The sequence below is a fragment of the Ochotona princeps genome, chromosome 4 (assembly GCF_030435755.1).
Source record: "Ochotona princeps isolate mOchPri1 chromosome 4, mOchPri1.hap1, whole genome shotgun sequence".
Lineage (NCBI taxonomy): Eukaryota > Metazoa > Chordata > Mammalia > Lagomorpha > Ochotonidae > Ochotona > Ochotona princeps.
This window is the reverse complement of record NC_080835.1, coordinates 95,088,350-95,103,694: the sequence shown is the minus strand read 5'-3', so window position 1 is coordinate 95,103,694 and position 15,345 is coordinate 95,088,350.

The following is a 15,345-nucleotide window of genomic DNA, read 5'->3' as shown; positions in this document are numbered from 1 at the left end:
CTGAACCTCAGTAACCTCCAGTTTCCTTGTCCATAAAATTAACGTGATAATATCTTTCTCAAAAGGTTAGTGTAAAGATTAAACAATATTTTCTTCTTGGTATATAATTAGCATTCAATAAAAGTTTTAATTATTATTAACATTTTTACTTTTATTCAGTTATTCCAATAGATTCCCTGGATAAAATAAAGATTTTCTCTTAAGTTCAGGCCAAGGGTGGGCACTGTGGTGCAGTGGGTTAAGCTGTCACTTGGGACACATACCATCTCCTATCAGAATGCCTGGGGTCAGTCTCCTGCCTCCACCTCTTCTTCCAGCTCAGCTTCATCCTAATACATCCAGGACACAGCAGGTGATGGCCCATGTGCCAAATCCCTGCCACCCACATGGAAACCCAGATGAAGCTTCTGTATGCCCCAATTCATCCTTGCCCAGCCCCAGCTGTTGAAGGCATTTGGGATGTGAATGGAAGATCTCACATCTCTCTTGTGTCTCTCTCTCTCACCTGTCACTTTGCATTGCAGATAAATAAAAATGAACAAATAAGTATTTCAAAAGAAAAAGTTCAGGGGCCCCAATGTTGTAGCAAAGTGGGTAAAGACCCTGTCCTCAATGCTGGCATCCTATATGGATGCTGATTTGTGTCCTGGTTGCTCCATTCCTGATCCAGTCGCTAGCTAGTGGCCTAGGAGAGCAGAGGTTGATATCCCACAAACCTGGACCTCTGCCACCCACATAAGAGATCTGGAAGAAGCTCCTGGCTGTTGGATTTGGGCTGGCCTTGTGCTGGCCATTGTGGCTATCTGGGGAGTGAGCTAGTGAAAGATCTGTCTCTCACGAATATCTGTAATGCTTTAAAAATAAGTAAGTGAATTTTAGAAATAAAAAGAAAAACTTCATGACAGATACACAGTCACACTTGTGTGCAAACACTTGTTTCCTCAAACCCAAACTGTTGCGGAGTGCAAGAAAAATCAAATCACACCAGACACAAGTGTAAAATGTTTGGCATTATTGGCCAAGCTTTGCACCTACTACATTCCAGCAGCCACTGTGCAGGGCAGCCAAAACTTTCATCCTCCAATCAGATTGAGAGTGGTTCAGACAAAGTTTGCATGCATTCAAGTAACAACGTGGCAGGAGGCAGGAAAAGGAGCTGCTGGAGCCCCAAATCACCATGTAGTTAATTAATCTGGAGCAGCGCTGTAAGAGACAGGAGAGGCAGGGTGAGCTGGAGAAGGCTCAGGAGCCAGAGTAAGGCATTCAATTACCTTGAATGGCATCAGAGCAGGTGGGAAGGGCAGGGTGCTGAACCTCCACTTCTGCACTGTCCGTGCCACCCATTAACCTGGCAAGCGGGTGCTAGCTAATCAACCAGCTGCACCCCATCACAAAACTACAAGGGAAAGTAGCATCACTTCCAATGTGCAATGCTTCCAAGATATGGAGTGGGCATCGTTTCTCACTAGGCACACGTGGACACTTCCAAAAGTGCATTCTAATGAAACTAAAACGTAAGTTTAATATTGGTGTTAAAACATTTTGAAATCCATGAATGGCTTTTTAGAATGTTTTCCATGAGTTTTGGAAACACTCTTCAAAAATTTGAAATTTTGTACCAGAACGAACTTAGCTTCTAACTTCAGTTTCCCACACACTCTGTGAAGCCCCCTCACATTTATAAACAGAAGCATTCAGGATGCACGCTTTTTCTGCTCTAGAGAGAAGTCCTGCTCTTGTCACCACCCTCAGATCCACCTGCTTCCTGGGAACTTCAGCTCTGTGGGGATGCAGTGTCTTTATAAACTCCTTTCAAGGCTGCAAAAGGGCTGACCATCTGGATGGGACTGAACCAGACAGCACCTTAGCACTCCTCTGTTCTCATTTGCATTCTCCCCTGGTTTTATTGAGATATGTTCTCTTATGGAAATTCTGGAAAATCTATAAAAGAAAAATGGGAAAATTAAGCTCCTTAAAACCACCAAGGATGTTGGTTTTATTTATCCAAGGCACTTTTAGCTGATGTTTTTAATAACCTTAGAAACAAATGCTATCTTAATTTATCCGACCTAAATTTTTTTCAGTATCCACCTTTTCTTTTCTAAATTTTTACTTGTTTGTTTGCTTTTATTTGAAAGGCAGGAAGACAGAAACAAAAAGACCTTCAATCCTCTGGTTTACTTCCCATATGCTTTCAACAGCCAGGGCTGGGTTAGCTAAAACCAATAACCTGGAACTCCACCCAGTTGTTCAACGCGGGTGTGAGACACCCAGTCACATGGGCCGTCACCTGCTGCTTCCCAGGCTGCACACCAGCAGGAAGCTGGAGTAAGAAGTAGAGCTAGAGGTCTGGTGTGATAGCTCAATGACTAAGTCCTCACATTGCAAGCAGGATCCCATATGGGTGCCAGCTCCTGTCCCAGCGGCTCTACCTCCCATCCAACTCCCTGCTTATTGGCCTGGGAAAGCAGTCAAGAGCAACCCAATGCCTTTGGAACCTGCACCCACATGGGAGACCCAAAGGAAACTCCTGGTCCCTGGCTTTGTGTTGGCTCAGCTCCGGTCATTGTGGCTACTTTGAGGAATGAACCAGTGCATGGAAGATCTTTCTCTCTGTTTCTCCTTTTCTCTGTAAATCTGATCTGCCTTTCCAATAAAAATAAACAAATCTTTTTTTAAAAAGCCATGAAATTAAAAACAAAAGTGGTTCTGAGACTCAAATCTACACACTGTGATATGGGAGGGGTGTGTTCCAAGCAGTATCTGAACCATCATGTCAAATGTCCCCCTTTTTCTTTCTTACTTTGACCTAGGTGAAACCAAAATTGTTGACAGGAGGAGTCACTATTCTCTTCCTGCCAAGTGTAGAAGTTTGTCCACCTTTGTTTGCTGGACTCTGGAAAGATTTGTCACCCCCTGTTGGTCAAAAAGAAAAGTACCCAGATCAAGGTCAAAGCCACACTGCCACTGGGAACAGAGTGCAGAGTACAGACCCCCAAGTGTTCACAGGCCAACATCCAGCAGGAGCCTGTCAGGTGGGGAATTGCCAATTCACATAGGCTGCCATCTTCCCACTGCAATTCCAGCTGGGAAGGCAACCCCAATTAGCAGCTCGGATCCAAGAATATTCCAGCCCAGCCTCTTTGGCTTGGGACCAGACATTCCTGGGAACTCTGAGCAGAGAATCTAAATAAAGCTCTCAAACTCAGCAGCTGCCAGTCATGCTCATCTTACCTCATTAGTTAGAATGAATTTCAGCCTGCTTGGACAGGAACTTCCAGGAAAGCTATGGACATTTGGGGGCTTCAAATAAGCTGAGTTCATAAGTGCAGGTTGGAGTTTCTCAACTCAACATTATAAGATGAATAGATTACATTGTCTGGAAAAGACTTCTAGATATCATCCTGCATGATTCCTGCTGGAAGAAAGGGAAATAAAGGTGAGGGTGGAGCCAGCAAGCACAAAATCATGAAGAAAAAAATCTAAAACCACTCCAAGGTCCTTTAAGCATTTGGGAAATTCTTTTTTATCTCTAAGTGCAGTTTTTCCTACTGCCATTTAACCTCATCTCATGTTGACTTCTGAGAGATGAATTTTCTGAGTCTAAAGAAGGGTGGTACAAGATAGTACAATAAGCACTAAGCTACCAGAATCACTTGAGTTGGAATCTTAGATTCTTCACTCAGCTTTATGACTTTACAACTCTGTGTGCCATTTTTTTTGCTTTGGATTCTCCATAAATAAAATAGGCATAATAATACATTCCTTGAGTGGGGGCGGCATCCTGGTACCTTAGGTTAATGCCTCTACCTGTAATGCCATCATCCCAGATGGGCACCTGCTTGAGATCTGGCGGCTCCACTTCAGATTCAGCTCTCTGATAATGTGCGTGGGAAAGTAGCAGAAGTGGCCCAAAGTGTTTAGGCCCCTCACACCCAGCTGGAAGACTGGGAAGAAAGCTCCAGGTCCTGGCTTTGGCCTAGACCATCCCCAGCCATTGTAGTGCCTGGGAGAAAGAACCAGCAGATGGAAGATCTTTTGGTCTCTCTCCTCCTCTAACTCTACCTTTCAAATAAATAAAAATAAATAAATATTTTTTAAAATAAATGATGCATAGTTGCTAGGGTTGGTATGAAGATTAAATGAAATAATATATGTCATGATCCTTAATTCAGAGTTCATGTATCACATATGGTGTGTTATAATGACACTATATACATTACATGTAAGATCAGTTACATTTACATCATATATCCATCATAATGTGAATAGTAAAGTTTATTTTGACATTGCAATGTACCTGGTATTGTAATATAATTTAAGCACACAGTGTAAACTAGAGCTTAGCCCTCTTGTTCAAGTATCCCTTGTTATTTATATGGCTTTATTTTCAGACTTTTGGGGAGTTTTCTTAATTTTTTGATTATTGGAAATAGAATATAAGGAAATTTAAATTCTCTTGTCAATGTGCTAAAATAAATAAACAAACAAAAACAATGTAATCTTCTGCTAGAGCAGACTCAGAGGAGTGCTGGGATCATGTTAACTTTTCACTCTGGTCTTGAAGAAGACAAATGCCATGGACCATTGGTAATGACATTTAAAGAAGCCGCAGCATCCTTACTCTTGGTTTCCACTTCAAAAACAAACAAAAAGAGGGCTGGTGGTTTTCCTCTTCCCTCCTGTACAAAAACAAGAAGCATTTTCTCTTCCCTCTGAGATTTGGTTCCACCCTCAAGGCCGTCCTGGTCCTTTGGGACTGGTGACGAGATTATGTTTACACCTCCCAAATGCCAGTCGCAGAGGACCTAGGATGTGATCGGAACTCAGCTGTGTCCTTTTACGAACAAACTTCCCCCCAGTGTTGACGTTTATGGCCCTTGACTGTATTAACTAGAGGCCTGCCCCCTTTCTCAACAGTATCAAATCACTCCACTTCCTTCTATGCTCAGGGCAGAAAGAGCATTCATGATCCTTGCTCGTTACCCCCTACCATATTCAGGCCACACTGGTGTCTACATGGCTTAGCCAGAGCTCACTTTCGGAAGTTCATAGAAAATTCTTTGAAACCCGTTGTGCATTCCCCTCAGAGTTCTACCAATTTCCTTATGATCGTCCATACTGCCCAGTGACTTCACTGAAAGAATGTTTCTTTCCACTTCTCAGGCAGAGCAGAGCACCATGAGAGGGGCTGCCAATCACCTGTGCTTCTCGTGTCAATGCGTCTTAATCTAGCCTCACATGGTCCTTCTCTTTCCTTTAGATCCCAGAGACCCACCGGACATCCATCACCTGGGCCAGTGCAACAGAACACACATTGCGTTCATCAGAGAATGGCTGCTCCCTTAGCGGCCTGGATGCAGACATTTTTCTCTTTGTCCTGCTCCTTGGAAGACTATAACTTCATTGATTTTGATTTTGCTGGTTTCACAAAAATCTGGTAGTGATATTTGCATTTTGAAAAAAACAAATTGATATAGAAGTGCCAAAATATAAAAATTTACATTTAAAAATAGAGGGCACTTAACTCCAGTCACTTAGCAAGAACTCTACAATACGTATATACTTATCCCTCAACTTGGAGCCACATCAAAGAAGACAAAACACCCTCTGTGCCGTCATCTCCTGACCACCTGCAAGCCCTACACACTGTCTTCTCATTGTTGTTTTTCATCACCAGTCACTCTGCAGTTTCCTAGTCAGCTCCATCACCTCCGATATGCTTGACACATGCTTTCCCCCACCATGGAAGCCCCACACCTTCAACATCTGCTGTGCCGCTCTAACAGTGTCTGGGCTTCACCAATGGTTTTAAATGTTACTAGAGAAACCTGGGAGCCACTGAAACTGAATCCATCCAAATCCATCCCTTGATGAATCTGCTGATACTCACACCTTCTTTCCCACTCATCTTTCTCCGATCATCATCATCCTGTTTCCCCAGGACAGTCTTAACTCTCCTGTTCTATCCTTAAGGCTATGGTTTGTATAGCGCCCCACTCGAAAAAAAAAAAGTGCTGTCTGTTCTACTGGGATATTTTCTGTCATTTGGACAAGTTCAAATTCTTTTATTCCTTCCTTCATATCTGTGTGCATCTGTCCTCCTGTCTCTCCTCGGTCCACCTCTCCTCTTTTGAGGGCTTTCTCCTGCATACCCCCCGCCCCCGAGGCTAAGCCTGTGTTCTTGGTCAAGACCCTCCTTCCTCCTTGGTTCTGTGCTCTTCCATCTGCTGTCCCCTTTCTCTCAAATTGTCAATCTTTCCTTGGGAGGTGGCATCCCAGATTTTGCCTACATGAGCTTCCCTTAAAAGCCCTTACTGCTGATCTCAGAACCCCAACCATGAAGAGACTGTGTCAGCCAGTGGATTCTGACAAGGTTTCATTGCGATTGGAAAGGCGAAATTGGCAGCAATTCAGACCTGTTGAACTATCAAAACTACTTGAGCAGGACCCTCGGAGCATGCGTCACATCGGGGACGTGGGATGGGGGGGAGGCTGGGTGGGGCTTTTCCCTTTGTTTCTCCCCTGACCCCAGATACAGGGAAAAAATATTAGTGTGGAAACAATGGTATTACCCACTTTCCTGTAGCTCTTGACCCTTTGTACCCTAATCAACTAAGATCATTTAAAAAAAATAAATTCATTAAAAATTTTAAAAAACCCTTACTCATCCTAAGATCTTACTATTTCCCTATCCCTCCCTCATTCTCACTCTCCAATGACTTTGAAAGTACAGTCGGGCCCGGCAAGGTGGCCTAGCAGCTAAAGTCCTCGCCTTGAACACACCAGAATCCCATATGGGCGCCGGTTCTAATCCCGGCAGCTCCACTTCCCATCCAGCTCCCTACTTGTGGCCTGGGAAAGCAGTCGAGGACGGCCTAAAGCCTTGGGACCCTGCACCCGCGTGGGAGACCTGGAGGAAGTTCCTGGCTCCTGGCTCTGGATCGGCACAGCACCAGCCATTGCGGCCACTTGGGGAGTGAATCATCAGACAGAAGATCTTCCTCTCTGTCTCTCCTCCTCTCTGTATATCTGACTTTGTAATAAAAATAAATAAATCTTAAAAAAAAAAAAAAGAAAGTACAGTCAAACTCACCACATACACTACGTTCGTGCCAACACGCTTGCTTAACTTCTTCCATTGTGTCTTTTCCCCCTCTTGCGCCTATGAACTCCACCTAAGGTTATCACCGACACACCAGTTACCAAGTCTCCTAACCATGTTTTCCCAGTGAACTCTGCTACAACACTGTTGTTGATGTGGAACACTTCTTTGCTGCCTGACACAGCACTGCTCTGATCTTCATCACTTTGATCACTCTTACTGGCTCTGCTTCTTGCTCTACCCACCTGAATTTAGCTATTTTGGGATCTTCTATCTCTTTATAGTCTTTCTTTCAACTATCAACCATGTTTATTGCTTCAGTCATCACTGTAGATGGGTGACTCTCTAATCTTGACCATCACCTCTCTGCTCTCAGGAATAGATTCAAATTTCTAGGAACTCTCACTACCTGAAATCCAAAATATACAGAAAGAGGCCCAAGATTAAATATTTTTTAACCCCAAAGTACCACCTTTTTTAAAGATTTATTTGTATTAGAAAGGTAGATTTACAGAGATTAAAAAAAGGGGGGTGTGAAAGAAGTGGAGGATGACCCAAGTCCTTGGGTTCATCTGAGAAACCCGGAAGCTCCTGTCCCCTGGCTTCAGCCCAGTGCAGCTCTGGCTGTTGTGGTCATTAGGGGAATGAAGCTGCAGACGGAAGATATCTGTGTGTCTCTCCTCGCTCTGTAACCCTGACTTCCTGCATCCCGCTCCTCCCCCCCAAAAAGTCTTTCTTTAGAAAAAGAGTAATGGTGAAACAGTGTGGGAGGAATTATTGTACATAGGTGATTTGGAAGGAGTGATAGTTTGGGTGTTGGAGGGAAGGAGAGAGTACGTTAAGTGTTGAAAGAGGTAAGATTTGAAAGTGGCCTACAAGGAATGAGTAGAACTTCCCAAAGGGAATGAATGTAACCTGGGGATTTCCTGAGTCCCACCTTGTAGCTGCAGTTGCCATTGTTAGGATTCTGCTGTTCTCCTGCAAAACCATGACAGAAGAGGCTCAGTGGGATGCTAGTAAGGAATGATATTTTGTGAGTCAGTCGAGTTTATCCTGGATAAACTTGTTTCCCTAACTTTGGAGCACCTTATTTAATTCCACTGAGTCACATTTTCTGCAGCCATAAAATAGGAGAACAATGCTGACAGAGAGCGGTCCCTTACTGCCGTTGACGCAGATGCTGGTCTCTCAACAGCCTCAACATCCTCCTTACCTTAAAGTTTCCTTGCCCTGCTTTTATGCTTACATATCAACTTCCTTCTTAAACGCTTTCCTTAAAAATACATGCATATATTTATTTATTTTATTTGAAATGCGGATTTTACAAAGATAAAAAGAGACAATGCATTCCTCAAATGGTTCACTCCTCAAATGACTACAATGGCCTGAGCTGAGCTGATCCAAAGCCAGGAGCCTTCTCTGGGGTCTTCCACCTGGGTGCAGGGGCCCAATGGACTTGAATCATGCTATGCTGCTTTCCCAATTCATAAGCAGGAAAGCTTACAGGAGCAGCCAGGACATGAACTGGTGCCTATATGGGATGACAGCACTGCATGCAGAGGATTAGCGTGCTATACCACCATGCCAGCGCCACACATCAACCTCTTGTTAAAAATAACTCACTGGACTTAGGGAATGATGCAACCAGCACCATTCATGACATCCTTGATTCCTCTTCTAGCTAGGATCTTGATGTTTAGTCTCATCTTCAGAGTTTTTGTTACCCCCAGACACTGCAGGCCCTGATGACTGATGGAAGCCCACTTTGCAACCATCAGCGTTCCCAGAAGTTGATGCACCAACCAATCAAAAGAAGGCCCTAGCACTGTAGACCAACCAAGGGCATGTGCAGGAAGTAAACACGCACATCTCAACTTCAACTGCAATATACAAGATTTTTTATCCCAATTTCTCAAGGTAGTTGACAAATAACAAGATAACTGCCCAGCTCCTTGCTCTGCACTCCACACTTGTTGCACACTCTCCACTCTCTTCCCATTGTTAGCAATTGGCTTGTGTTGGGTGAGCAGATTTGGGTTTGGGGGATTGTATATTACTGCCCACCTCATAGCTGCTTATGAAGATTGAATCAATGACCTGGCACAGAGCCTTGGCATAAATTTAATAAATACTTTTTCCTGCTCATTTTTTCATAAATAAGGAGTTAGCATTATTGCTATTTTCTTTATTTAGAAAATTAAATTCAGTGGGAATTAAATGACCAGGCCATCCAATTTCCATGTAGCAGAATCACTGATGCTATGTTTGCATTCTGTTCTCATGGATTTTTCCAGCAGCTGAATCAATAGAAGAACTCTAGCGCTTATAGAAAGAAAGGGAAGGGCTTTGAGGCCCTGACTATCTGAAAATGATTTTTCAGAATAATTACATTTCTGTCAGTATTTGAAGCAGGGCATGACTGTTCTGAGTGCTTCAGAGAAACACAGTGCTGGCTTTGGATTGCAGTGATTGATGAGGTCCCATCAGCTCAGGTCCTGACACGTGCCTCCCTGTCCCCACTCCATGATCACCAAGCTTCCCACGTTCCCATATCACACACTTTCTTCTTGTCCAATAGCCTTGAGCCTCGGTGTCTTCGATACTTGGCCGTCATCTGTCTGTGACCTCCATTCTGGGGCAAAAATTTGCAGTCAGAGTTCCAACATGATGATGGGAGGACACACTCTTGTAGAGCAGTCAGCATGGCCTCACTGTTTTTCTTCACCCTTCTGTGCTGTAGAATACTGATTAGAAACAAATACAGCGCTCAGCTGGAGAAGGAAGTCTCGAGTTCTCCAGGGAAATTAGGAATAGTGTTCTACACATTTTTTAATCTTTAAAACCTAGCAAAAATGGGCCCGGCGGCGTGGCCTAGCGGCTGAAGTCCTTGCCTTAAAAGCCCCGGGATCCCATATGGCCGCTGGTTCTAATCCCGGCAGCTCCACTTCCCATCCAGCTCCCTGCTTGTGGCCTGGGAAAGCACTCGAGGACGGCCCAATGCATTGGGACCCTGCACCCGCGTGGGAGACCCGGAAGAGGTTCCAGGTTCCCGGCATCGAATTGGCGCGTACCGGCCGTTGCGGCTCACTTGGGGAGTGAAACATCGGACGGAAGATCTTCCTCTCTGTGTCTCCTCTTCTCTGTATATCTGACTTTGTAATAAAATTAAATAAAATTAAAAAAAAAAAACCTAGCAAAACAATAGATATTTCAAAATGGAGAAAACATTTTTGAGATCCTTGCATATAAGCAGTCTTTAAAAAGTTGGTGAAAATGCTTATCATGAGCGTAATCAGCATGGATTTCAATTTTTTGTGCACAAATACATTGATCCCTCTAATTCCATCCATGCTTCATAGACATTTGAGATACCCTCTATAAAGACACTCGTATTCAACCATCAGTACGATAGCTCCGTGCTGAGAAGCTTGCACATTCATAAGTGGTTATGATACAAGGCAGATCAAAAGCAAGACACATGGGATCAGAGGACAAGAAGGTTCCATTCCAAGCAGTGAGGCATGCTCCACTTCATGCTCCAGTTCCTGAGTGGTCACTAGCTGGGGCTGAACTGGAATTCAGTTACTCTTAAGGGCAAAGTTAGAGACTAGGAAGGTGCCTGGCAGAGAGCAGGTACTCAGTAAAAGTTTTGTTTTGTTTTTTGTTTTCGTATTTCAGTAAAAGTTTTAAGGGGAAAAAATTCAGCCTAACAATATACACGTCATTTAATTTCTCCAAATTTCAGTGTTTGTCAACTTTAAAATAGATGACTAGTGTCCTATGTCACATGTATATAAGGAGAACTCCATGCAAATGAACTACTGCAGGGTCCAGAGCTGTGGTGTAACAACTTAAACTGCTACCTGCCATGCCAGTTTAGGTCTAACTATTGTTTCCCATCCAGCTCCCTGCTGATGCAGCTGGGAAAGCAGCAGAAGTTTGTCCAAGTACTTGAGCCCCTGCTGCCCACCTGGATTCCTGGTGGAGGGAATTCTTGGCTCCTGGCTTCTGTCTGGCCCGCTCTCGGCAGTAAGTCATTTGGAGAGTGAACCAGTAGATGCAAGGCTTCTCTCTTTCTTTCACTTTCTCTCTCTTGTCTGTCTTTCATATAAATCAAATAAGGATTTTTTTAAAGTTAATCGATAAAGCAACAAGGCCAAGCATTTGTTCCTTTCATGAAAAACAGGTCAAGAAGAGTATTTTCATTCATGCTAATCCATGTGAACTCTGTAAATGCTATAGTAAGGCGAGAAAGGAAGGAAAGAAGGAAGAGAAGAAGGAAAAAAAGGAAGAAAACAAGACAATAAGAGGAATAAAGAACAACAACATTTGTGGGATTTTCTCATATTTGCTTTCTTGGATTCCAAGTTTTCCCATCGTTCTACAAGTTTGGTCAGTAAAGGCACTAACCCTACTTTTTCTCACACAAAATATACGTGTGACTACACAGAGACAACATGTGAGAATGTCACACTACACAGGATTCATTCACTTTATGACTACTTGCACATGGAAGTGGCTTTAGGTGGTGACCATCCTAGAAGGAGTTAAGTAAGTTCTTAGGCTTTAAAGACAAGGAGTCTGCATTTGGGTCACAGTACTGCCACAGGCAAATCAGGACTTCCTGTATTAATTTCTTCAGCAATTTGTCCAGTCCTTAAGATTGAATGAGAATCAAATGAATTGATCTATATGAAGTGTATGTCATTGTCCTAAGGTCAAACTATGTGATGCTCACATACCACCAGGATGATGAAGATAACGATGCAGCTGATGGAAATGACAGTGAAGGCAATGATAGACCAGGGAACACACGTTTGATTTCGTCACGCTGGAGTTAACAGAGGAGTATGTTTGTGTGCGATTTGAAGAGATCAGCTAAGAAGGAGTCTAACAACTCTTGTTTCATGGGATTTGGCAAAGTCCAAGACACATCCACGTCTATGCTCTCCTTTGTATTCTCGGCAATTTTGACAGGCAAAGGATTGGAGAAAAGGAAATGTTCTGGAGAAGTGGAGAAAGCAATAACATTGCACAGTAGCCCTAGGTGAGGGACTCCGACCTCTTGTCTACCCTAAGAATCTGAGTTGCGGTTTCCCTTTCTCCCTCATCAGTGATGTTTCTGATGAGCATCAAGTTAATCCATGCTCAACTGTTGCCCCTTCCTCAACACCAGGACAACAGGATCAACAGCAACGGTAAGGATGACACCACGTTTTTCCAAGATTCCTTTCTCTTCTGCCCATATCAACAGCTCCAGCCGTATGCTTTTCAGAAATACATCAACAATTATGCCCTATTGATAATATTTGAAACTTAGAGTAATTTTTTCTTCTGGAGATCGTAAAGTGTTTATAGCAGATTATATTTTCTTTATTCCCATTCATGTATGTGAAGTCTCAAAATACTATGAATAGTGTCCTCCTAGGGCATAGCCACGGACTTCCGAAGAGGTTGTTCAAGCTCAGGATGACACTGGCTTCTTTTGTGCACAGGATGTTGCTTTGAGTTGGGGAGTAGATGCCTCTGAGTATCAGGAAAGCCCTGACTTCCCTAATCATTTAGAAAAAAATTTAATTCATTTTTGGCCCCACCAGGCTCTGCCATATACAAGCCCAGGAAGGGACTGCATAGCCTAATCATGTCATTGCTTCCTGCTCTAATCCCAAACATCCCTTGGCTGGTCACAATACCATACAACTGGGCAACAGGATGAGGGAATAATGTGGGGGGAGCCTGATATTTCTCAGCGCCATATGTGCTCTTTGGCCACAGTTAAAATAAACATGTTAATTCTCTCTCCCGGTCCCAAGGGGTGTGCACCATTTTTTCAAATCCACTTAGAATAGTTAAAGCAGGTCATCTGACTTGCCTAATTTCGACTCTGATTTTTACATCTTATCTCTTAGTTCAGAAACATGTGGAAGTTGAGATGCTTCCTTTGGCATCCCTCTACACTTCAACAGGGGCTCCACGGTGATTCAGCAGGTGTTTTCTCTCCCAGGTTCCCCTGGCCTCCCTCTACCTCAGGCTCAGTGCTCCGTCCTCTTTCTCAGTTTCTGAGCACAGTTAGCTTGGAGTGCTCAGAGTGGAACCAGAGTGTCCCTCAGTCTAGATTCTCTTTTCTTTTTCTTACTGTCACACTGCAACTGAAAATCCTCTCCTACACTCCATTTTTCCATCCCCTCTATGGATTCTGGACTCAGCTCTTCACTCTTCCCACACTACTATCTCCTTTTATTCATTCATTCATTCATTCATTGCTTTGGATATCTTTCTAGCACCAACTCAGGCTCAGGAGTATACCAGTGAACAAAACAAGCAAGACTTCTTTCATGGAGGAGAAGCCTCCTAACGTGAGGGGACAGGAAACCAGCCAGTACATCAGTTGAAAATAAAGTAACATTGGGCAATGACAGAAGATACGAAAAACAAGAAGTTGAGAGACTAAGCAGAGATAAGGAGAGGGTAATGAGATAGAGACGGAAGGAAGGAAATGATATAAGGATAGAAGACAATGGTAAAAGATAGAATAGCTTCTGGTGAGGGAGGTGGGCAGGAAAATTTAGAAATTGTCCATAGAGTATTATTCTTAGGCAAAGTTAGTGGAGGCAAGAATATAATGACAAATGGGCCCAGCATGGTAGCTTAGCAGTTAAAGTCTTTGCCTTGCACGCACTGGAATCCCATATGGGCACCGGTTCCAATCCTGGCATCCCCACTTCCCATCCAGCCTCCCTGCTTGAACCCTGGAGAAGTAATCAAGGATGCCCAAAGCCTTGGGACCCTGCACCTGTGTGGAAGACCCGGAGGAGCTTCCTGGCTCCTGTCCTCTGATGGGCGCAGCTCCAGCCATTGCGGACACTTGGGGAGTGATTCAGTGGATGGAAGTTCTTCCTCTCTGTTTCTCCTCTTCTCTGTATAACTGACTTTGCAATAAAAAATAAAATAAATCTTTTTGAATATTACAAAAAAAAAATGACAAGAACTATAGGATAAGGAGAATGCTGGGAACAGACACCATCAGATGCAAAAGCTACAATAATAGTAACGGGGGAAAGCAATGATAAAGAAAATACTGAGAGTTTTAAAAAGTAAAGTTTGACTATGAAATTGTGGACAAGATAGGATGATACACATGAGCGTGACGAGAGCCCAGCTTCAGGGACAACGTTGCCAGGGCAGGATGGAGATTTTATGAGTAGTGAGATGCTACAGAAGGTTTTCAAGCAAGATAAGTACTATTAGCCTCCTGGGTGCAAAAGTCTGCATCCATAATTCCATCAGTGAAGAATAATATATACATATTATATATATATAATACATGTTATATATATAAATTACACATCTATACATATATATGGTATGTATGCTGACCAAGTACACACTTTTCTTCTTTTTTTAAAGCACATGTACTTCTTTTTATTTGAAATGCAGATTTACAGAGAGGAGAAACAGAAAAAGAAAGATCTTTCATCTGCTGGTTCACTCCCCAAATGGCTACAACGGCCAGAGCTGAGCCAATCCAAAGCCAGGATCCAGAAGCTTTTTCTAAGTCTCCCACAAGGTTGCAGGGTCCCAAGACTTTGGGTCATCCTCCGTTGCTTTCCCAGGCCGTAAACAGGGAGTAGGATCAGGAGTGGAACAGCCAGAACATGACTCAATACCCATATGGGATGCCAGTGCTTAAAGGTGGAGGATCAGCCTGTTGAGCCATGGTGCTGGGCCCAGACTTTTCTTCCTGTCTTTACACGCAATGCAATATAGTATAACAATTATTTAGATAGAATCATCTCCATTGTAGCTGGAGATGATCTGAAGACACAGGAAAATGTAATGGGTGATACACAATTATGCAATTTTATATAAGAATTGAGCATCCCAGGATGCTGATATCCTTGGATGGGGGTGAGAGAGCCTGCAACCAACTCCCCAACTCCCTGAGGACACTGAAGGCCAGCTAGGACTGCCCTGTCAGCCACCTAGAGGCCAGAACATATGGTCTCACCAATCAACTCAAAGTGAGATTGGTCATCAAGCTGGAAGATGCAAAAGAAATAAATAAATAGGCAGCAAGAAAGGATCAAAACCAATCAAAATGACAGATAAGGCAAGGGTGCCTTCAACGCATTTTTAAAGCTGCTGCCTGTGATGCTGGTGTCCCATGTGGGTGCCAGTTCCAGGCTGAGCCCCTGTATCCACCTGGGAGACCTGGGTGGAGTTCCCAGCTCCTTGCTTCA